We start from the raw sequence: 22,270 nt of genomic DNA, 5'->3' as shown, positions 1-22,270 counted from the left end.
GGAGTGGACAACTGGGAAGCAGACTTCCTCAGCAGACACGACCTCCACCCGGGAGAGTGGGGACTTCATCAAGAAGTCTTCACGCAGATTGTAAATCGATGGGAACTGCCACAGGTGGACATGATGGCATCCCGCCTCAACAAAAAATTAAAGAGGTATTGCGCCAGGTCAAGGGACCCTCAGGCGATAGCTGTGGACGCACTGGTGACACCCTGGGTATTCCAGTCGGTCTATGTGTTTCCTCCTCTTCCTCTCATACCCAGGGTACTGAGAATCGTAAGAAAAAGAGGAGTGAGAACAATACTCATTGTTCCGGATTGGCCAAGAAGGACTTGGTACCGGAACTGCAAGAAATGCTCACAGAGGACCCATGGCCTCTGCCTCTCAGACAGGACCTGTTGCAACAGGGGCCCTGTCTGTTCCAAGACTTACCGCGGCTGCGTTTGACGGCATGGCGGTTGAACGCCGGATCCTAGCAGAAAAGGGCATTCCGGAAGCAGTTATTCCTACGCTGATAAAGGCTAGGAAGGACGTGACAGCAAAACATTATCACCGTATATGGCGAAAATATGTTGCTTGGTGTGAGGCCAGGAAGGCCCCTACAGAGGAATTCCAGCTGGGCCGATTCCTGCACTTCCTACAGTCAGGTGTGACTATGGGCCTAAAATTAGGGTCCATAAAGGTCCAGATTTCGGCCCTATCCATTTTCTTTCAAAAAGAACTGGCTTCACTACCTGAGGTTCAGACGTTTGTTAAGGGAGTGCTGCATATTCAGCCTCCTTTTGTGCCACCAGTGGCACCTTGGGATCTTAACGTGGTCTTGGGTAAAAGCCCCCATCTGGTTTTCCATATGGATAGGGCAGAATTGCGAACTCGTCTGCAGTTTCTGCCAAAGGTGGTGTCATCTTTTCATCTGAACCAACCCATTGTGGTGCCTGCGGCTACTCGAGACTTGGAGGATTCCAAGTTGTTTGATGTAGTCAGGGCTTTTTTTTTTAAATAAAGTATTTTTATTTTGAAGGAGAGTAGTTTGCATACAGACATTGCATAACAGGAACACATTAAACACGTAATGACATGTCCTCATCGGGGAACAGCATTCACTTTCGACTTATTTTCAAACTATGTCATTTGCTCATAGGCGCATAGGAATGTACAGTTATATATACCATTATTTTGCATTATCCGTACACTCTAGTATTCATGAAATCACATTATACTTTGTTTTGTTCCCCCCCCCCCCCCCCCCCTCAAATATAACTCTTACGGACAATCCGTCCGAGTAAAACCCTTTAAAAGAGAAGAAAACAATCAGAAACCAAACACAGAGAACCCCAGAAATAAAAAAATTAAAAAAACAAAGAGACAAAAAACATTATGGGGAAGAGGACGCATTGGGGGATACTAGCACTCTAAATCCTACCCTGTCCAGATGGGCACAGAGCCACTCTCTCATTCACAACCCATTGGGTGAGAGGGAAGCCTATGGCCCTAGAAGATCATAACTTGGCAAATCCAGGACCTATTAGTAACCCTATCACCATTAAGTTGTAGGGTCTGGGACGGAGTATATGGATTCCAGCCATGGAGACCAAATTCTTTCAAATTTAGCGGAGGCATTGTGTTTCATATAAATGTATCGTTCCTTAAAAACAGTGTCGTTTATTAGTGCCTTAAGAGCGGGGAGTGTAGGGCCCTTAGGGGCCATCCATAGCCTCGCAATGCTCACCTTCGCCATTGCACATATGTTGCGAGCATATAGGCCCTCTGGACCAGACACAAAGTCAGAGCTACCCATTCCCAGGATGCAAAATTGCGGAGTAAGCATGGCCTCGTCCACCCCTGTGTTCCCCAGAATCGATCCGACCCCCGCCCAGAAAGCCCGCAACACCGGACAATCCCAAATGAGGTGCCAAAAAGTACCTGCAGTCATCCCACACTTAGGGCAGTCACCCACACGACCCGTCCCGAATTTGGCCAGTCTGGCCGGGGTCATATATATTCTATGCAAAAGGAAGTATTGTATCTGCTGATACCTGATGGATTTGGTAACCGTGCACGGAGTTTCCAAAGCAAGGGCCCAGTTCTCTTCATCTATGGGGCCCAGATCCTGCTCCCATTTGACACGGAGAGGGGCAATCACAGGCATAATAGAGGACTTAGACCAGTTAATATGAAGGCCTGAATATACACCGAACTCCTCAATCAATTGCAACACTGTAGGCATAGACCTGGTGTAATCCTGCAGAAACAACAGCATGTCGTCAGCGTAAAGGGCAATCCTATCCTCACGAGGGCCGGTATGAATGCCCACCACGCCTGGGTGGGACCTTATTAGACAGGCCAAGGGTTCGATGGCCAGGGCAAACAAGGTTGGGGACAGAGGACATCCCTGCCTGGTCCCGCGAAACAGGCGGAACGAGGGAGAGATATAGCCATTCACTGAGATCCTGGCAGTCGGGTGCTGATAAAGCAATTTAATCCATTTTATAAAATTAGGCCCGAAACCCATAGCTGTCATGACCTCCCATAGATAGGACCACTCGATACTGTCAAATGCCTTGGCGGCATCCAGTGAGACCACTACCGAGTCAGAGGGGAAGTCATATGGGATTTGTAAAATGGTATATAATCTACGTAGGTTAATAGAAGTGGACATCCCTGGCATAAAGCCGGTCTGGTCGGAGTGGATAATGGAAGTAATTACGGTGTTGAGTCGAACTGCTAAAATCTTTGCCAGGATCTTAGCGTCAGTGGGAATCAATGATATCGGTCTATAGGATTCTGGGGATCTAGGGTCTTTTCCGGGCTTCGGGATCACTAAAATAATCGCCTCCGCCATAGAGGGGGGAAGTTGATCATTAACAAAAATATCAGAATACAGGGCGTGAAGCCTAGGACCGAAGAAATCAATGTGGGTCTTGTATACCTCTGAGGGGATGCCGTCATAGCCCGGTGCCTTGCCGCTGGGAGACAAGCCAATAGCCGCCGTTACCTCTTCCAGAGTTAAGGGTGCCTCCAGCATCTCAGAGGCCTCCGGGGGGAGTGTGGGTAGGGGAATATTACTTAAATAAGCGGAGAGGTCTGATGTCGAGTCTACCAGTTGTGAACTGTAGACCTCAGCATAGTAGGAGCGGAATAGCTGCGCAATTTCCGGCGTGGTGTTCACAAGGGCGCCATCGCTACCGGTCATCTGAGCAATTGTAGAACCTGGGCGGTCACTGTGCACCAATCGAGCCAACAGGCCACCTGGCCTATCGTCCTGCATGTAAATATTAGTAGCCTGAAATAGAAGCGAGCGCGAGTTTTTATCAGACAGATGAGCCACCCATGCCGACTGGGCCGCCAGCCAGCGTACCTTCAGCGCAGGGGTGCCATCCACCAAGTATCTAAATTCCAAATCCCTGGCGTCACTCTCAAGGGCTCGCTCTCTCTCCCTGCAGGACATTTTGAGGGCAGAAATACGTCTAATATACGTTCCCCTTAGGAATGCCTTAAATGAATCCCAAACCACTGTTCCGGGGGCCGAGCCTACATTGTCAGTAAAGTATCCCTCCCACTGAGTCACCTGGTCAGAGCAGTCACCTATTTGCAGCAGCCAGGAAGGATGCAGTTTCCAATAAGATTGACCCCTCTGGCTCACCATAGCGAGAGTCAACACCATAGGGGAGTGATCAGATATACCCCGGGCCTCGTATTGGACGTCAACCACCCTAGGGAGAAGAACGGGGGAGAGTAGGGTCAGATCGATCCTGGAGAACGAACCATGCGTGCCAGAGAAGCATGAAAACTGTCTAGTCGTAGGGTGCCGAGCTCTCCACACATCCACCCACTGCAAATTATTCAGAAAATCAGCAAATTTAGTAGGACCAGAGCGGACCCCAGCAGCCTGCGGAGAGCGCCATCTGTCTAAAGCTAAATTCATGACATTGTTAAAGTCACCCAAGCAGATTACCGGGGTGTCCGGAGAGGAGGCTATGAATGAAACGGCTTGCTGTAGTACATCGTACGAGAATGGGGGGGGGGATATAAACCGCCAGTATGTAGTAGGGTTGGGAACTTAGTCTACATTCAAGGAACACAAATCGACCGTATTTGTCAGTCTTGACCGATACCAGCTCAAATTGGACCGATTTCTTTATCAGGATTGACACACCCCTGGAGGAAGAGGAGTGAGAAGCGTGATAGGCCCAGCCCACCCAGGGTCTTCTAAGTGACAGTAACCTATTCCCCTCCAAGTGAGTCTCGCAGAGACATGCAACATCCGGGCCATATTTCCGAAGTGTAGTTAATACTAAGGAACGCTTTATCTTATTATTTAAACCTCGAACATTCCATGTCAGAAATTTCAAATTAGCCATAGATCTGGTAATATTCTATGTAGTAACCTAAAGATACAGTCCAGCGAATATTCCTGGAAATTGTTAGTGAGGGTAATAACAGTGCTATACTACTCAATCCCTGATTCTTAATCGACAGTATCCAATGCATCAGACATACTTCCCACATCAAAATGAATGTACTCCAAAACAAATTTAAGCATGAGAAAAATAACAAACTATAGAAAGAAAAAAACTTGTGTAAGGCACAGCAACAAGCTGTTCGCTGAACTCTCCCCCCCTCCCCGTATACCACCCCTAACTTCGGCATACTTAAATCCCAAACTATCGTTTCTATCTCTCAAGGGCTAAATACTAAACAAAACCCTTAACCAAAGTCAAGCGATCAAGAGAAAGAAAAGAAAAGTCCTGAGCCACCAACGCCAAGGGGGGGCTCCCTGGACAATGGGTAGATGCCTCTGGTGGTCCCAACCGATCATTAGACAGTGCAGGGCCTCAATCCGGGGCCATCTGGCGCGCTCCCGGAGCATATCTGTCCAGCCATTGGGCCGCCTCTCTAGGGGAATTGAAGAATTTGGTTTCCCCGTCCGCTACCACCCGGAGTCGGGAGGGGAATAGCATAGAGTAGGAGACGTTCAGGTCTCTGAGGCGCCTCTTGATAGGCATAAACTGGGCTCGATCCTTCTGGACTTCCGCGGCAAAATCAGGAAAAGCAGACACGGTAACCCCGTTTCTGGTAAGGGGGCCTTTTGTGCGTCCCAACCGGAGGACCGAGTCACGGTCCTTATAATGCAGAAATTTGGCGATGAAGGTGCGCGGAGGGGCGCCAGGAGGTAGAGGACGAGATGGTATCCGGTGTGCACGCTCCACCGTAAACTGTGCCGTGAAGGATTCAGCGCCGTACAGTTCCTTAAGCCATGACTCCAGGAAGACCTCAGGCTGGGAGCCCTCCTCCTTCTCCGGCAGGCCCACAAATCGCACATTATTTCTACGCAGCCGACCCTCCATGTCTAGTAATTTGGATTGAAGGGATGTTACTTGCTGGGTTACCGTGGAAATAGATTGTTTCATAGGACCGCACATATCCTCCAGATTCGAGACACGGGTTTCTGCCTCTCCCACTCTCTCTCGTATGCGCTGGACGTCCTGCCGAAGCAGTGAGAGATCACACTGCACTTTCTCCATCTTATCTGAAAGACGCTGTTCCGATCCAGCTATTGCCTCCAGCACTTGTTGAAGAGATGGAGCTGCGGGTGTGTTAGGGGATTCAGCAGCTGTTGCAGATGGGGAGTAGGAGTGGGACGGAGAGGCCCCCTGCGAAGCGGCCTGCGAGGCCCGTTGGTTTAGTGGGTTAGGTTGTCTGGCAAATTTCTCCAGCTTCGCCGCAGCCGTGCGCTGGCCGTCCCGAACCATGACGGACAATAGGTAGTAACAGACACTCCGGTATAATCTCAGGTCAAAAGCGTAGAAGGAGACTTCAGCAATGAGTGAATTTTAGGGTTATAATAAGCAGAAACACATCCGCAGCTGGTCTCCAAAGTAGTAGGCAAATGTAAAAGAAAGTACTGGCAGCGTCCCAGAATATAGGTGAGAGCAGGAGCGATGCAGTTATTTAGTATGTAAAATAAGACAGCAACTGAAGTCAAAGTGTAATTTGATCCCAGGAGGTAGAAGTCACTCACCAGTTACATATCAGTCAGCCTTTAAGTGAGAGTGTTCCCTCTATGACTGGAAGCAGCAGTCCAGAGCAGTGGGGCTGGGAATCTCCAAAATTGAGGCCGGGGATCCGGAGGAGGTATAGGCCGCAAATCCGGAAGTATGTCTCCTCGGCCGTACAGACCCCGGGGAGAGCGGGGAAATCGCCTGCCGGTGCCCTGCAGCGTAGGGAAGAAAAGCAGGGTATTCAGGCACACCAAAGGGGCCAGGATATTACAGGAGGATGTTTAATCCAGGGAGCTCCCGGGATCTGCTTCCTACTCCTGTGCTGCCGTGGCCACGCCCCCCCGATGTAGTCAGGGCTTTGAAGATCTATGTTGCCAGGACGGCTGGAGTCAGGAAAACTGACTCGCTGTTTATCCTGTATGCATCCAACAAGCTGGGTGCTCCTGCTTCAAAGCAAACCATTGCTCGCTGGATCTGTAACACGATTCAGCAGGCTCATTCTGCGGCTGGATTGCCGCATCCAAAATCAGTAAAAGTCCATTCCACAAGGAAGGTGGGCTCTTCTTGGGCGGCTGCCCGAGGGGTCTCGGCATTACAGCTTTGCCGAGCTGCTACTTGGTCGGGTTCAAACACATTTGCAAAGTTCTACAAGTTTGATACCCTGGCTGAGGAGGACCTGGTGTTTGCCCATTCGGTGCTGCAGAGTCATCCGCACTCCCCCGCCCGTTTGGGAGCTTTGGTATAATCCCCATGGTCCTTACGGAGTCCCCAGCATCCACTAGGACGTTAGAGAAAATAAGAATTTACTCACCGGTAATTCTATTTCTCGTAGTCCGTAGTGGATGCTGGGCGCCCGTCCCAAGTGCGGACTTTCTGCAATACGTGTATATAGTTATTGCTTAACAAAGGGTTATGGTTATGTAGCATCGGTTGAGTGATGCTCGGTTGTTGTTCATACTGTTAACTGGGTAAGTTTATCACAAGTTGTACAGTGTGATTGGTGTGGCTGGTATGAGTCTTACCCTGGATTCCAAAATCCTTTCCTTGTAATGTCAGCTCTTCCGGGCACAGTTTCCTTAACTGAGGTCTGGAGGAGGGGCATAGAGGGAGGAGCCAGTGCACACCAGATAGTACTAAATCTTTCTTTAGAGTGCCCAGTCTCCTGCGGAGCCTGCTATTCCCCATGGTCCTTACGGAGTCGCCAGCATCCACTACGGACTACGAGAAATAGAATTACCGGTGAGTAAATTCTTATTTTTGGTGGTGGAGCTTTTTTTTAATAACATGGGGCTCGGAATAGAGAGATTGCAGTTTTCAGATCTGGACACAGACACATTCTAAATGTAAAACATTTCCTCTTCTTTTTTTTTTTTTTTTTTACTTAAATAAAACAAACAGTTCAGTTGTAGTTTTGCATTGAAGTTATTTAATGAAAACTCCGGAGTTAGCCAGAGCCATTGTAGCGGGGCATTGTACATTGAAAACAGTGCATGAGAACAGCGTTAATGATTACAGGCATCATGGCATGGATACTGTATCTGCACACACCAAGCCTTGGGGAACTGTTCCCCTGCCAGCAGCTAAACAACAGGTCTTTCTATGGAACAGTCAGAGTGACTCAGCAGTTGTGCAAGCTCCCTGGATTCCTCCAGACTCGGATTCTCCTACTGTAATAGGAAAATAGGGCTAGTCACTGTGATCACTGTGAAATTTATTTGCAAAGGGCAAAGTATACTGCTTTTTGGCCGCTTTGTGTGTCATTTGTTAAATCCTTTTTTTTTTTGTCTGACATTCAGTGGAAGTCCTATACAGATCATAAACCAGTGAATTGCTAGCTTTAGACGCACCGTGCATGGGAAATTTCTGCAAGTGCCTAGATTTCCACCAGGTTAGATCGGTGGGGATAAGGCATGTGTACTGGTGCACCTCATTTGTTGGAGCAGTGCTGAAACGATTTAATTTTGCAGAGTGAGATTAGAAGATAAAATTTCCATAATCAGTCCTAATATGCAGTACTTCTGATCTGTAATGCTGTAGTCTGCTCTGAGGGCGTTTACAATAGTGATTGTGACACAGGGACGTGCGTTGAACTAAATAAAATATGTGACAGTCATGGCAGTTATAGGTGATCATGGTGATTTACCGGTAGGACCTTGCAGTGAATCCTCTGTCACAGGAAGAGACTACATCCAGGTTACAACTAGCCTAGTTCCCATACTAGGGACACATACGACCTAACTCAGAGTTGATCGCAGCAGAGAATTTGTTAGCAGTTGGTCAAAACCATGTTGCACTGCAGGGGGGGCAGATATAACGTGCAGAGAGAGTTAGATTTGGGTGTGGTGTGTTCAAACTGAAATCTAAATTGCAGTGTAAAAATAAAGCAGCCAGTATTTACCCTGCACAGAAACAAAATAACCCACCCAACTCTGTCTCTCTGCACGTTTTCTCATACGTCCTAGAGGATGCTGGGGTCCACTTCAGTACCATGGGGTATAGACGGTTCCGCAGGAGCCATGGGCACTTTAAGACTTTTCAAGGGTGTGAAATGGCTCCTCCCTCTATGCCCCTCTTCCAGATCTCAGTTTACAAAATGTGCCCAGGCTGACTGGATGCACTCCAGGGGAGCTCTACTGAGTTTCTCTGAAAGACTTTTATATTAGGTTTTTTATTTTCAGGGAGAACTGCTGGCAACAGGCTCCCTGCTTCGTGGGACTTAGGGGGCAGAAGTAGGAACCAATTTCCTGAATAGTTCCATGGCTCTGCTTCTGGCTGACAGGACATTAGCTCCTGAAGGGTACTGAACGCTAGCTGCAGCTGTGTGCTCACTCCCACAGCCCGCCGTCACCCCCCTTACAGAGCCAGAAAACAGGTGAGTGTTTAAGAGGAAGGATCTTCATCGTGACTGCTGAAAGGTACCGCGCAGCGGGCGGGAACGCTGCGTGCCATGCTACCCGGTAACACAGGCACAGCAGGGTAGAGGGCGCTGGGGGGGGGGGGCCTGGGCAGCATGAAACCTACTAAGAACTGGCAGACACAGGGACATAAGATGCTGAGGCACAATCCTACCCCCGCCAGTATAAATATTACTATTGAAAAAATCTAAGGGGAAACGCGTCATTACGGGGGCGGGGCTTCCTCCTCAAGCAGCCAGCACACTGCTCAGCGCCATTTTCTCTCATTCCAGGCTGCGGAGAAGAACGCTGGTCCTCCTCCACTTCTGACCCAAGTATCAGGGTGTAAAACGGGCACAGTGTAATTTGGTGCTATAGTGTGAAATTATCATTATACAAGCGCTACAGGTCTGTGGGCATATTGTGTTTCACGGAATATTTATCACTGGCGCTGGGTTGTGAACTGGCAAATCCTATCTGTGTCCTTCTGACAGATTTTACTGTGGGTCTGTCCCCTATAAGTCCCGGAGTGTCTGTGGTGTGGTTGTGCACGTGGGTGACATGATTGAGGCAGGGAGGTCTTCCCCTGAGGGAGCCATTTTAGAGACACAGAGTTGTAATGTGGTGGCGCTGCCGGCACGCCACGAGGCTGAATGGGTGAAAGAATTACGTGATAGTGTGAATCATATCACTAAGAGATTAGATAAGTCTGAGTCTCTTGCAGAAAACTGGAGAAAATCAGTTGAAGATGTGATTTTTAGTGGTTCTGCTTTTTCATTCGCAGGCGACCCACATAAAGACCATTTGCAAAAATAGTACAAACTGACACCGACACGGACTCTGATTCCTGTGTCGACACTAGTGATTCCAGGGGAATAGATTCTAAATTGGCAAAAAGCATTCAATACATGATTGTGGCTATAAAGGAGGTCTTGAAAGTTACGGAGCCCCCTCCTTTACCTCAGGAGAAGGCTTATTTTTATAAAGAAAAGAAAATTAATGTAACTTTCCCTCCTTCTCACAAGTTAAATACTCTCTTTGAGGGAATTTGGGCAAACCCTGAAAAGAAATTTCAGATTCCCAAAAGGATTCAGGTTGCTTATCCTTTCCCGGCAGAGGACAGGAAAAGGTGGGAGTCACCCCCAGTTTTAGACAGTGCTCTGTCACGGTTAACAAAAAAGGTGGTTCTCCCTGCACCTGGGACGGCTTCACTAAAGGAGCTGGCAGACCGCAAGTTGGAGACTACGTTGCAATCTATGTATGTGGCCAATGGTACACTGCTCAGGCCTACCATTGATTGCGCGTGGGTGAGTAGTGCTATCGAAAAATGGTCAGACAACTAGTCATCTGAAATTGACACGATAGATAAAGAAGAGATTCTCCTAAAGTTAGGTCATATCAAAGACGCTGCTGCATACATGCTAGAAGCCATGAAGAATATTGGGCTCTTGGGTTCAAAAGCCGCTGCCAAGGCAGTCTCGTCTAGGAGGGCGTTGTGGATTCGCCAGTGGAATGCTGACGCAGATTCCAAGAGAAATATGGAGGCTCTCCCGTATAGAGGTGAGACCTTGTTTGGAGATTGGATGGATGCATTGGTCTCTGCGGCTACCGCAGGTAAGTCGACATTCTTGCCTTATGCTCCTGCACCGGTGAAAAAGACACATCACTCTCAGATGCAGTCCTTTCGGCCCAACAAATACAAAAAAGGCCAAAGGTTCCCCCTTCTTTGCAGGTAAAGGGAGAGGAAGAGGAAAAAAGCCTGCAGCGTCTCCAGGATCGCAGGAGCAGAAGTCCACCCCTGCTTCTGCCAAATCTGCAGCATGACGCTGGGGCTCCCTTGCGGGAGTCCGCTCGGGTGGGAGCATGTCTGAAACTTCAGTCAGATCTTGGCTCAGTCTGGCCTGGACCCATGGGATTTGCAAATAGTGTCCCATGGATACAAGCTGGAGTTTCAAGATGTCCCCCCATGCCGATTTTTCAAATCGACCCTACCAGCTTCTCTTCCAGACAGAGAAGTAGTAATGGCTGCAATTCAGAAATTATGTCAGGATCAAGTCATTGTCCTGGTACCCATGTCACAGCAGGGAGGAGATTTTTATTCAAGCCTCTTCGTAGTTCCGAAGCCGGACGGCTCGGTCAGACCAATTCTAAACCTGAAGTCTCTGAATCTCTACCTGAAAAGGTTCAAGTTCAAGATGGAATCTCTGAGGGCAGTGATTTCCAGTCTGGAGGAAGGAGATGTCATGGTGTCGGTAGACATAAAGGATGCCTACTTACATGTTCCCATTTATCCTCCACATCAGGCTTATCTGAGGTTCGCAATACAGGATTGCCATTACCAGTTCCAGACGTTGCCGTTCAGACTCTCCACGGCACCGAGGGTGTTCACCAAGGTGATGGCAGAGATGATGGTCCTCCGACAACAAGGAGTCCATATAATTCCTTACCTGGACGATGTGATAAAAGCGAGATCCAAGGAACGGTTGGTGCAGAACATTGCACTCTCCCTGTCAGTGCTCCAACAACACGGTTGGATTTTGAATTTTCCAAAGTCGCAGTTGGAACCAACGACAAGATTGTCTTTTCTGGGGATGATACTGGACACGGAAGTTCAGAGGGTATTTCTTCCAGTAGAAAAAGCTCTGGAGATCCAGAAAATGGTCAAACAAGTTTTGAAACCGATGAGAGTGTCGATACATCAATGCATTCGGTTGTTGGGAAAGATGGTAGCGGCCTACGAGGCCATACAGTTTGGCAGATTCTATGCCAGAGTATTCCAGTGGGATCTGTTGGACAAGTGGTCTGGATCCCACCTACACATGCACCAGAAGATAATCCTGTCATCCAAAGCAAGGATTTCGCTCCTGTGGTGGCTGCACAGTTCTCACCTATTGGAGAGACGCAGGTTCGGGATTCGGGACTGGGTCCTAGTAACCACGGATGCAAGTCTCTGAGGCTGGGGAGCAGTCACACAGGGAAAAAGTTTCCAAGGAAAATGGTCAAGACAGGAATCCTGTCTTCACATAAACGTTCTGCAATTGAGAGCCATTTACAACGGCCTTCTTTCTACAAGCGGTGCATCTTCTTTAGGATCAGCCAGTGCAGATCCAGTCGGACAATGTAACAGCAGTCGCGTACATAAACAGTTAGGGCGGAACGAAAAGCAGAGCGGCAATGGCAGAGGTGACAAAGATCCTCCTCTGGGCAGAAAGACATGCAAGAGCTCTGTCAGCAATTTTCATTCTGTTAGTGGACAACTGGGAAGCAGACCTCGGCAGACACGATCTCCATCCAGGAGAGTGGGTCCTCCACCAAGAAGTCTTCGCAGAGGTGACAAGTCTTTGGGGAGTTCCTCAAGTAGACATGATGGCATCTCGTCTCAACAAGAAGCTTCATAGATATTGTTCCAGGTCGAGAGACCCTCAAGCAGTAGCAGTGGATGCACTGGTGACCCAGTGGGTGTTTTGGTCGGTATATGTCTTCCCTCCTCTTCCACTAATACCAAAAGTTCTCAAAATATTAAGAAGAACAAGGGTTCGAGCAATCCTCATTGCTCCAGACTGGCCAAGGAGGGCTTGGTATCCAGATCTTCAGGAGTTGCTCATGGAAGATCCTCTGCCTCTTCCTCCTCGTGAGGACCTGCTGCAGCAGGGGCCGTGCGTGTATCAAGACTTACCGCAGCTACGTTTGACGGCATGGCTGTTGAGTGCCGGATCCTAGCCCGAAAGGGGATTCCCAAGGAAGTCATTCCCACTCTTGTTCAGTCCTGGAAAGGAGTAATGTCTAAACATTACCACTGTATTTGGAGAAAATGTGTCTTGGTGTGAATCCAAGAAGGCTCCTACGGAAGAGTTTCAGTTGGGATGTTTTCTCCATTTTCTGCAGGCAGGTGTGGATGTGGGCCTAAGATTGGGTTCAATAAAGGTTCAGATTTCGGCCTTGTCAGTTTTCTTTAAAAAACAATTGGCCTCCTTTCCAGAAGTTCAGACGTTCGTGAAAGGGGTGCTGCACATATAACCTCCATTTGTGCCTCCGGTGGCACCATGGGACCTTAGTGTGGTGTTGCAGTTCCTTCAATCAGATTGCTTTGAACCGCTGCAGGAGATAGAATTGCAGTTTCTCACTTGGAAAGTGGTGATGCTCTTGGCCTTGGCATCCGCAAGGCGGGTGTCTGAGTTGGGGGCCTTGTCTTACAAGAGCCCTTACCTGATCTTCCATGAAGATAGGGCAGAGTTGAGAACTCGCCAACAATTTCTTCCGAAGGTGGTTTCGTCTTTCCATATAAACCAGCCTATTGTGGTGCCAGTGGCTACTGATACCTTCTCTGCGTCAAAGTCTCTTGATGTGGTAAGAGCTTTGAAAATTTATGTCGCAACAACAGCTAGGATGCGAAAAACTGAGGCTCTGTTTATCCTGTATGCTCCCAACAAGATTGGGTGTCTTGCTTCTAAGCAGACAATTGTGTGCTGGATCAGAGGGACGATTCAGCACGCTCAATCCACGGCAGGATTGCCGATACCGAAGTCGGTAAATGCCCATTCTACTAGAAAGGTGGGCTCATCCTGGGCGGCTGCCCGGGGGGGTCTCGGCATTACAACTTTGTCGAGCAGCTACTTGGTCAGGAGCAAACACGTTTGCAAAGTTCTACAAGTTTGACACCTTGGCCGATGAGGACCTCAAGTTTGGTCAATCGGTGCTGCAGGGTCATCCGCACTCTCCCGCCGTACTGGAGCTTTGGTATAACCCCATGGTACTAAAGTGGACCCCAGCATCCTCTAGGACATATGAAAAAACAGGATTTTAATTCCTACCGGTAAATCCTTTTCTCCTAGTCCGTAGAGGATGCTGGGCGCCCGACCCAGTGCATACTTTTCCTGCAGTTATTAGTTTTGTAGTTACACAAGTGTTGTCTTACGGTTATTTTCAACATGTTGCTGCAAAAATTGTTCATGGCCGTTGGCAGTTGTTGTGTTGAATGCCATGCTGTGTGGCATGGTTGAGGTGTGAGCTGATATGAATCTCACCATTAATTTAAAAGTTAATCCTTTCCTCGAAATGTCCGTCTCCCTGGGCACAGTTCCTATACTGAGGTCTGGAGGAGGGGCATAGAGGGAGGAGGCAGTTCACACCCTTGAAAAGTCTTGAAGTGCCCATGGCTCCTGCAGAACCATCTGTACTCCATGGTACTGAAGTGGACCCCAGCATCCTCTACGGACTAGGAGAAAAGGATTTACCAGTAGGTATTAAAATCCTGTTTTCTGCGTCGTCGTCCCGCCCCTGCATTGCACATGGTTTTGCCCATCTGCTAACAAATTAGCTGCTGTGATCTAATCTGAATTACCCCCATTGTCCTGCCATCACTCCCACTACACTGAGAGTCTGTTCCTCTTTTTGTATCGCAGACTCTTTCAGTTGTGCTGCCTACAGATGCATGGCCGAGTTCGATTAAATGTCCTGGCTGAACAGGACAGTCACCCAATATCGGGGATTGCCCACCAGAATCAGGAGAGTTGGCAGAGCCGCTCTCTCCTACCTTTTCTTGTAGCTTTCATTAGCTGTTGTTGCTGTATTCACATTTAATAAATCCCAGCCCAACATCGATTAGTAATTTATTTTCTCTAACGTCCTAGAGGATGCTGGGACTCCGTAAGGACCATGGGGAATAGACGGCTCCGCAGGAGGCATGGGCACTTTAAGAAAGACTTTGGACTCTGGGTGTGCACTGGCTGCTCCCTCTATGCCCCTCCTCCAGACCCCAGTTTTAGACTGTGCCCAGAGGAGAATGGGTGCACTGCAGGGAGCTCTCCTGAGTTTCCTGCTTAGAAAGCATTTTTGTTAGGATTTTTTCTCTTTTTCAGGGAGCACTGCTGGCAACAGGCTCCCTGCATCGAGGGGCTGTGGAGAGAGGAGCAGACCTACTTAAATGATAGGCTCTGCTTCCTCGGCTACTGTACACCATTAGCTCCAGAGGGGGTGAACACAGGTTCGTCCTGGGCGTTCACTCCCAGAGCCGCGCCGCCATTCTCCTCACAGAGCCAGAAGAAACAAAGACAGAAGACGTCTCAGGCGGCAGAAGCTTTCGGTGCTTCACTGAGATAAAGCACAGCACCGCAGCTGTGCGTCATTGCTCCCATACACCTCACACACTCCGGTCACTATACGGGTGCAGGGGGGGGGGGCGCCCTGGGCAGCAATAAAACACCTCTCCTATGGCAAAAGTCTATATACATGTACAGGTGGGCACTGTACATGTATATAAAAGAGCCCCCGCCATTTTTTAGTAAGTTTGAGCGGGACAGAAGCTCCCTCAGCACTCACCAGCGCCATTTTCTCTCCACATCACCGCTGAGAGGAAGCTCCCCGGACTCTCCCCTGCTTGACACACGGTGAAAGGGGTATTTAAAGTAGAGGGGGGGCACATTATTGGCGTTTATACATTAAGCAGCGCTACTGGGTAAACAATCTGTGTTTTTCTCCAGGGTTATATAGCGCTGGGGTGTGTGCTGGCATACTCTCTCTGTCTCTCCAAGGGGCCTCAGGGGGAACCTGTCTTCAGAAAAGAGATTCCCTGTGTGTGTGAAGTGTGTCGGTACGTGTGTTTTGACATGTTTGACGAGGAAGGCTCACCTAAGGAGGAGGGGGAGTGCATGATGGTCAGGTCGGCAACGGCGACACCGGACTGGGTGGATATGTGGAATGTCTTGAATGCAAATGTAAATTTATTGCATAAACGATTAGACAAGGCTGAAGCTAGAGATTAGTCAGGTAGTCAGACCATGCCTGTCCCTGTGGCACCAGGACCTTCAGGGTCTCAAAAACGCACCATATCACAGATCACTGAGACAGATAACGACACAGATACTGACTCTAGAGTCGACTATGAGGATGCAAAATTACAGCCAAAGGTGGCGAAAGGTATTCGTTACATGATTATTGCCATTAAAGGGGTTTTGCATATCACTGAGGAACCCCCTGTCCCTGACACGAGGGTACACATGTATAAAGGGAAAAAGCCTGAGGTCACTTTTCCGTCCTCATTTGAACTAAGCGACTTGTACGAAAAGGCTTGGGAATCTCCAGATAGGAGACTACAAGTTCCCAAAAGGATTCTTATGGCGTATCCCTTTCCACAAAAGGACAGGATACGATGGGAATCTTCGCCGAAGGTAGACAAGGCGCTGACACGCTTATCCAAGAAAGTGGCACTGCCTTCTCAGGATACAGCTTCCCTCAAGGATCCTGCTGATCGTAAGCAGGAGGTTACCATGAAGCACATTTACACACATTCCGGTACTATCGTTAGACCGGCTATGGCATCGGCCTGGGTGTGTAGTGCTGTCGCAGCATGGACAGATTCCTTATCTACGGAACTTGACACCCTAGATAAGGATACCATTCTAGTGACCCTAGAGCATATCAAAGATGCTGCTTTATATATGAGGGATGCTCAAAGAGACATTTGTTTACTAAGCTCCAGAATAAATGCTATGTCTATTTATGCTAGGCGACTCCTGTGGACCCGACAGTGGACGGGGGATGCCGACTCAAAGCGGCATATGGAGCCGTTGCCTTACAAGGGGGAGGAGTTGTTTGGAGAAGGCCTCTCGGACCTTGTCTCTACTGCTACGGCCGGTAAATCGAATTTCTTACCTTATGTCCCCCCGCAGCATACTAAAAAGGCACCTCATTATCAAATGCAGTCCTTACGTTCCAATAAAAGCAAGAAGGTACGGGGATCGTCCTTCCTTGCCAGAGGAAAAGGCAAGGGAAAAAAGCTGCATGCAGCTAGTTCACAGGAGCAGAAGTCCTCCCCTACATCTGCAAAGTCCACCGCATGACGCTGGGGCTTCCCGGGGGGAGTCAGCTCAAGTGGGGGCACGTCTTCGATTTTTCAGCCAGGTCTGGGTTCACTCACAGGTGGATCCCTGGGCTATAGAGATTGTTTCTCAGGGATACAGGCTGGAATTCGAAGACGTGCCTCCTCGCCGGTGTTTCAAATCGGCTCTGCCAGCTTCCCCGTCAGAGAGGGAGTTAGTGTTGACTGCAATTCAAAAATTGTATCTTCAACAGGTGATAGTCAAAGTTCCTCTTCTCCAGCAAGGAAAGGGGTATTGTTTGTGGCCCCGAAACCGGACGGTTCGGTCAGGCCCATTTTGAATCTAAAATCCCTGAACTTGTACTTGAAAAAGTTCAAGTTCAAGATGGAATCGCTCAGAGCGGTCATCGCCAGCCTGGAGGGGGGGGATTGGATGGTGTCCCTGGACATAAAGGATGCATACCTTCATGTTCCGATTTTCCCTCCTCACCAGGCGTTCCTGAGATTTGCAGTACAGGACTGTCATTTCCAATTTCAGACGTTGCCGTTTGGGCTTTCCACAGCCCCGAGAATTTTCACCAAGGTAATGGCGGAAATGATGGTGCTCCTGCACAAGCAGGGTGCCACAATTATCCCATACTTGGACGATCTCCTCATAAAGGCGAGATCTCGGGAGAAGTTGCTGGACAGCGTGTCGCTGTCGGTGAGGATGTTGCAGGGGCACGGCTGGATTCTCAATATACCGAAGTCCCAGCTAGTCCCTACAACGCGCCTGACCTTTCTGGGTCTGATTCTAGACACAGACCAGAAAAAGGTTTTCTTCCGATGGAAAAGGCTCAGGAGCTCATAGCCCTGGTCAGGAACCTATTAAAGCTAAAAAAGGTTTCAGTGCATCACTGCACGCGTGTCCTGGGGAAGATGGTGGCATCGTACGAGGCCATCCCCTTCGGAAGGTTCCATGCGAGGACCTTTCAATGGGATCTACTGGACAAATGGGCCGGGTCCCATTTACAAATGCATCAGAGGATCACCCTGTCTCCCAGAGCCAGGGTATCTCTCCTGTGGTGGCTACACAGTGCTCACCTCCTAGAAGGCCGCAGGTTCGTAATTCAGGACTGGATCCTGGTGACCACGGACGCAAGCCTCCGAGGTTGGGGAGCAGTCACACTGGGAAGAAATTTCCTAGGTCTCTGGTCGAATCTAGAGACTTGTCTCCACATCAACGTCCTGGAGTTGAGGGCCATATACAACGCCCTACGCCAGGCGGAGGCATTGCTTCGGGACAAACCGGTTCTGATTCAGTCAGACAATGTCACAGCAGTGGCTCATGTAAACCGCCAAGGTGGCACAAGGAGCAGAGCGGCCATGGCAGAAGCGACCAGGATTCTTCGCTGGGCGGAAGGCCATGTAAGCGCCCTATCAGCTGTATTCACCCCGGGGGTGGACAACTGGGAAGCCGACTTCCTCAGCAGGCACGACCTGCATCCGGGAGAGTGGGGACTTCATCAAGAAGTCTTCGCACAGATCGTAGGTCGGTGGGGACTGCCTCAGATAGACATGATGGCGTCCTGTCTCAACAAAAAGCTAAAGCGGTATTGCGCCAGGTCAAGGGACCCTCAGGCTGTAGCGGTGGACGCTCTAGTGACACCTTGGGTGTTCAGATCGGTCTATGTGTTCCCTCCTCTACTTCTCATACCCAAGGTGTTGAGAATAATAAGACTAAGAAGAGTAAGAACAATCCTCATTGTTCCAGATTGGCCACGAAGGACTTGGTATCCGGATCTGCAAGAGTTGCTCACAGAAGATCCGTGGCCTCTTCCTCTAAGACAGGACCTGCTGCAGCAGGGGCCCTGTCTGTTCCAAGACTTACTGCGTTTGACGGCATGGCGGTTGAACGCCGGATCCTAGCGAAAAAAGGTATTCCGGAGGAGGTCATTCCTACCCTGATCAAGGCTAGGAAGGATGTGACATTGAAACATTATCACTGTATATGGCGAAAATATGTTTCTTGGTGTGAGGCCAGGACTGCTCCTACGGAGGAGTTCCATTTGGGTTGTCTGCTTCACTTCCTGCAAACAGGAGTGACTTTGGGCCTAAAATTAGGGTCCATAAAGGTCCAAATTTCGGCCTTATCCATTTTCTTTCAAAAGGAATTGGCTTCTCTTCCTGAAGTACAGACATTCGTGAAGGGGGTGCTGCATATTCAGCCTCCTTTTGTACCTCCGGTGGCGCCGTGGGATCTTAATGTGGTATTAAGTTTCCTCAAGTCACCTTGGTTTGAACCACTCACAACAGTGGAGTTGAAATATCTCATTTGGAAAGTGGTCATGTTGTTGGCCTTGGCTTCTGCGAGGCGTGTTTCGGAATTAGCGGCTTTGTCACATAAAAGCCCCTATCTGGTTTTCCACGTGGATAGGGCAGAATTGAGGACTCGTCCTCAATTTATGCCTAAAGTGGTCTCTTCTTTTCATATGAATCAACCTATTGTCGTGCCTGTGGCTACACGGGACTTGGAGGATTCCGAGTCCCTTGATGTGGTTAGGGCTTTGAAGATTTATGTGGCCAGAACAGCGAGGGTTAGGAAAACTGAAGCGCTGTTTGTTCTGTATGCAGCCAACAAAGTTGGCGCGCCTGCTTCAAAGCAGACTATTGCTCGCTGGATCTGTAACACGATTCAGCAGGTGCATTCTATGGCAGGATTGCCATTGCCTAAATCGGTTAAGGCCCATTCCACTAGGAAGGTGGGCTCGTCTTGGGCGGCTGCCCGAGTGGTATCGGCATTACAGTTGTGCCGAGCAGCTACTTGGTCTGGGTCAAACACCTTTGCAAAGTTCTATAAATTTGATACCCTGGCTGAGGAGGACCTCCTGTTTGTTCAATCGGTGCTGCAGAGTCATCCGCACTCTCCCGCCCGTTTGGGAGCTTTGGTATAATCCCCATGGTCCTTACGGAGTCCCAGCATCCTCTAGGACGTTAGAGAAAATAAGATTTTAAACTTACCGGTAAATCTATTTCTCGTAGTCCGTAGAGCAGGGCTGGCCAAACCAGTCCTCGAGATCTACCAACAGGTCACATTTTCCAGACCTCCTAGCTGGTGCACAGGTGTAGGCATTACTAATTAAGATGTGCTGCATTCATTCCTAACTGACAATTCTACAGGTCTTCAGAAGGCCTTGAAAACATGAACTGTTGGTAGATCTCAAAGACCGGTTTGGCCAGCCCTGCCGTAGAGGATGCTGGGCACCCGTCCCAAATGCGGACTTCTTCTGCAAGACTTGTATATAGTTTTTGCTTACATAAGGGTTATGTTCTAGTTTCATCGGTTTAGACCGAGACTATGTTGTTTGTTCATACTATTAACTGGGTAGTTATCACAAGTTATACGGTGTGATTGGTGTGGCTGGTATGAATCTTGCCCTGGGATTCCCAAAAATCCTTTCCTCGTACTGTCCATCTCCTCTGGGCACAGTTTCTCTAACTGGGGTCTGGAGGAGGGGCATAGAGGGAGGTACCAGTGCACACCCAGAGTCCAAAGTCTTTCTTAAAGTGCCCATGCCTCCTGCGGAGCCCGTCTATTCCCCATGGTCCTTACTGAGTCCCAGCATCCTCTACGGCAGGGGTGGCCAAACAGTCGATCGCGGACATGCGACCAGTCGATCGCGATCCGCCGCTCAGCCACCCGAAGCCGCGCCTCTCCTGCCTGCCGCTCTGCCTCCTCAGTCTGGTCTGCGGCAGTGACGGCCGAGTGTATAGCTCAAATCAGGTGCCGGTTCGTTAGCCAATGAGAGCTCGCGGACCAACACCTGATTTGAGCCATAAACGCTGCCGTCACCGCCGGAGATCAGACTGAGGAGGCAGAGCGGCAGACAGGAGAAGCGCGCGCTGCGCTCTCCACACACCAACGGTGAACTCTTCTATGGGGGCATAACTGGCATTGTGGGCACATAGCTCAGTGGGGGCATATCTGGCACTGTGGGGTCATATGTGGCACTGGGGGCATATCTGGCTCTGCGGGCACATGGCACTGTGGGGGCATATCTGGCACTGTGGGGGCATATCTGTAATCTGGCGCTGTGAGGGCATATCTGTATCTGGCACTGTGGGGGCATATCTGGCACTGGGCACATGGCACTGTGAGGGCATATCTGGCACTGGGCACATGGCACTGTGGGGGCATATCTGGCACTGTGGGGTCATATGTGGCACTGGGGGCATATCTGGCTCTGCGGGCACATGGCACTGTGGGGGCATATCTGTAATCTGGCGCTGTGGGGGCATATCTGTAATCTGGCACTGTGGGGGCATATCTGGCACTGTGGGGTCATATGTGGCACTGGGGGCATTTCTGGCTCTGCGGGCACATGGCACTGTGGGGGCATATCTGGCACTGTGGGGGCATATCTGGCACTGTGGGGGCATATCTGTAATCTGGCACTGTGGGGGCATATCTGGCACTGTGGGCACATGGCACTGTGGGGGCATATCTGTATCTGGCACTGTGGGGGCATATCTGGCACTGTGGGCACATGGCACTGTGGGGGCATGTGTATCTGGCACTGTGGGGGCATATCTGGCACTGTGGGCACATGGCACTGTGGGGGCATATCTATCTGGCACTGTGGGGGCATATATGGCACTGTGGGGGCATGTGTATCTGGCACTGTGGGCACATGGCACTGTGGGGGCATATCTGTATCTGGCACTGTGGTGGCATATCTGGCACTGTGGGCACATGGCACTGTGGGGGCATGTGTATCTGGCACTGTGGGGGCATATGTGTTTGAGGTTTTTACCTGTGGGGGCCAATGTGTTATTTCGTGTGAGGCAGTCATTACACTCTGCGCAGCAAGGCTACGTCCCTTTTTTTTTTGTTATACCACGCCCACTTTTTGTTATAACACGCCCACTTTTGTTATAACACGCCCCTTTTTTTGCACACGCGCCTACGGCGCTCGCTATTATTCTTCCTAGGTAGAACACAAAAGCTTTTTAGCTTTCACAGTAGATCACCGACTCCAAAAGTCTGGCCGCCCCTGCTCTACGGACTACGAGAAATAGATTTACCGGTAAGTGTAAAATCTTATTATCATTTATTTATTAACAGTTTCTTATACAGCGCAGCATATTCCGTTACGCTTTACAATTAGAACCACAGTAATAGAACAAAACTGGGTAAAAACAAACGGACACAGAGGTAGGAAGGCCCTGCTCGCAAGCTTACAAACTATAGGAATTGCAAATGATAAATAGCACCTTCTCCCGGAACTCAGCACTCCATTTAATTACCAGCCTCCAAACAATAAAATAAACTGCCCCTGGCATCACTCCATCAATAAAATAATATCTTTGTTCTAGTAAATGAATAGCCCTCACTATTAGGTTAATAGCCCACACCCGGTCCCTGCACCCACATTAATCTTCATCACTACTAAACAGCGAGAGTTAGCTTGGGTGCTCACTTACTTTTAGAGCGTATCACAACATCCAGACCCAATACTTCACTGTTTCAACCTTCCAAATATTAAGATACTGCCTATAGATGTATTGTGCGCTGGCAG

At 49.4% G+C, this 22,270-nt stretch overlaps 1 protein-coding gene across 1 annotated transcript in view; it reads left to right on the top strand.

Moving 5' to 3' along the window:
• The first annotated feature begins 7,176 nt into the window (after positions 1-7,176).
• LOC134970182 (NAD(P)H dehydrogenase [quinone] 1-like) overlaps positions 7,177-22,270 on the top strand; it is a 74,863-nt gene continuing 59,769 nt past the window's right edge. The window contains exon 1 of the mRNA XM_063946201.1: positions 7,177-7,241. The gene's annotated coding sequence lies outside the window, so the exon portion shown is untranslated. The remainder of the gene's footprint in view (positions 7,242-22,270) is intronic.

This window comes from Pseudophryne corroboree, chromosome 11 (assembly GCF_028390025.1).
Source record: "Pseudophryne corroboree isolate aPseCor3 chromosome 11, aPseCor3.hap2, whole genome shotgun sequence".
In the NCBI taxonomy this organism is placed as follows: Eukaryota; Metazoa; Chordata; class Amphibia; order Anura; family Myobatrachidae; genus Pseudophryne; species Pseudophryne corroboree.
The sequence above is the reverse complement of the archived record's forward strand: the minus strand, read 5'-3'. Positions and strand labels throughout refer to the sequence as shown.